Genomic DNA, 2,807 nt, shown 5'->3' on the forward strand with positions numbered 1-2,807 from the left:
TATAGAGCTCCATTTTTATGGAACGGTCTGCCTACCCATGTCAGAGACGCAAACTCGGTCTCAACCTTTAAGTCTTTACTGAAGACTCATCTCTTCAGTGGGTCATATGATTGAGTGTAGTCTGGCCCAGGAGTGGGAAGGTGAACGGAAAGGCTCTGGAGTAACGAACCGCCCTTGCTGTCTCTGCCTGGCCGGTTCCCCTCTTTCCACTGGGATTCTCTGCCTCTAACCCTTTTACAGGGGCTGAGTCACTGGCTTACTGGGGCTCTTTCATACTGTCCCTGGGAGGGGTGCGTCACCTGAGTGGGTTGAGTCACTGATGTGATCTTCCTGTCTGGGTTGGCGCCCCCCCCCCCCCCCCCCCCCCTTGGGTTGTGCCGTGGCGGAGATCTTTGTGGGCTATACTCGGCCTTGTCTCAGGATGGTAAGTTGGTGGTTGAAGATATCCCTCTAGTGGTGTGGGGGCTGTGCATTGGCAAAGTGGGTGGGGTTATATCCTTCCTGTTTGGCCCTGTCCGGGGGTGTCCTCGGATGGGGCCACAGTGTCTCCTGACCCCTCCTGTCTCAGCCTCCAGTATTTATGCTGCAGTAGTTTATGTGTCGGGAGACTAGGGTCAGTTTGTTATATCTGAAGTACTTCTCCTGTCTTATTCGGTGTCCTGTGTTAATTTAAGTGTGCTCTCTCTAATTCTCTCTTTCTTTCTCTCTCTCGGAGGACCTGAGCCCTAGGACCATGCCTCAGGACTACCTGACATGATGACTCCTTGCTGTCCCCAGTCCACCTGGCCGTGATGCTGCTCCAGTTTCAACTGTTCTGCCTTATTGTTATTGGACCATGCTGGTCATTTATGAACATTTGAACATCTTGGCTATGTTCTGTTATAATCTCCACCCGGCACAGCCAGAAGAGGACTGGCCACCCCACATAGCCTGGTTCCTCTCTAGGTTTCTTCCTAGGTTTTGGCCTTTCTAGGGAGTTTTTCCTAGCCACCGTGCTTCTACACCTGCATTGCTTGCTGTTTGGGGTTTTAGGCTGGGTTTCTGTACAGCACTTTGAGATATCAGCTGATGTACGAAGGGCTATATAAATAAATTTGATTTGATTTAAGAATATGAAATGTCAGTATAGAGTGATTTATTTCATCACTTTGCCAGTGGGTCAGAAGTTTACATACATTCAATTAGTATTTGGTAGTATTACCTTTAAAACGTATACCAAACATGTTGGCTAGCCTTCCACAAACTTCCCACAATAAGTTGGTTGAATTTTGGCCCATTCCTCCTGACAGAGCTGGTGTAACTGCGTCAGGTTTGTAGGCCTCCTTGCTTGCACATGCTTTTTCAGTTCTGCCCACAAATATTTTATGGGATTTAGGTCAGGGATTTGTGATGGCTACTACAATAACTTGATTTTGTTGTCCTTAAGCCATTTTGCCACAACTTTGGAAGTATGGTTGGGGTCATTGTCCATTTGGAAGACCCATTTGCGACCAAGCTTTAACTTATGTCTTGAGATGTTGCTTCAATATATCCACATCATTTTCCTCCCTCGTGATGCCATCTATTTTGTGAAGTGCACCAGTCCCTCCTGCAGCAAAGCACCCCCACAACATGATGCTGCCACCTCCATGCTTCACGGTTGGGATGGTGTTCTTCAGCTTGCAAGCCCCCCCCCCCTTGTTCCTCCAAACGATGGCATTATGGCCAAACAGTTCTACTTTTGTTTCATCAGACCAGAGGAAATTTCTCTAAAAAGTATGATCTTTGTCCCAATGTGTAGTTGCAAACCGTAGGTTGGCTTTATTTATGGCAAGTTTGGAGCAGTGGCTTCTTCCTTGCTGAGCGGCCTTTCAGGTTATGTCGATATAGGACTTGTTTTACTGTGGATATAGATACTTTCCTCCAGCATCTTCACAAGGTCCTTTTCTGTTGTTCTGGGATTGATTTGCACTTTTTGCACCAAAGTACATTCATCTCTAGGAGACAGAACGCGTCTCCTTCCTGAGCGGTATGACAGCTGCGTGGTCCCATGGTGTTTATACTTGCGTACTATTGTTTGTACAGATGAACATGGTACCTTCAGGCGTTTGGAAATTGCTCCCAAGGATGAACCAGACTTGTGGTCTACAATTTTTTTTCTGAGGTTTAGATTTTCCCATGATGTCAAGCAAAGAGGCACTAAGTTTGAAGGTAGGCCTTGAAATACATCCACAGATCACATCCAATTGATGTCAATTCACCTATCGAAGCTTCTGAAGCCATGACAATTTTCTGGAATTTTCCAAGCTGTTTAAAAAGGCACAGTCAACTTAGTGCATGTAATCATCTGACCCACTGGAATTGTGATACAGTGAAATAATCTAAAACAACTGCTGGAAAAATTACTTGTCATGCACGAGGTAGATGTCCTAACCAACTTGCCAAAACTATAGTTTGTTAACAAGAAATGTGTGGAGTGGTTGAAAAATGAGTTAATGGACTACAACCTAAGTGTATGTAAACTTCCGACTTCAACTGTATATGACAACAAAACACATCGACATGTAGCATGCTAATGTTAACTAGCTGGCCTGGCACATCGTTGCCCATGAAAGAAAGTTAGGCTAGAGTTCAAGCATTTTAGCCAGGTAGCCTAGGACAACAAACTAGAAGCGTGTACCGACAGTCAGACCGTTTAGGAGGATGGCATTGGTGTTCCTCGACAAGTAGGGTGAGTCAACATGTTTTTTCTACTTGCACAGACAGAAATCCATACCATTCCACAGCCACATATGTACCTTAAGTTGATTAAACTAAATAGTTTGGTA

This window comes from Oncorhynchus kisutch, linkage group LG17, assembly GCF_002021735.2.
Source record: "Oncorhynchus kisutch isolate 150728-3 linkage group LG17, Okis_V2, whole genome shotgun sequence".
NCBI lineage: Eukaryota > Metazoa > Chordata > Actinopteri > Salmoniformes > Salmonidae > Oncorhynchus > Oncorhynchus kisutch.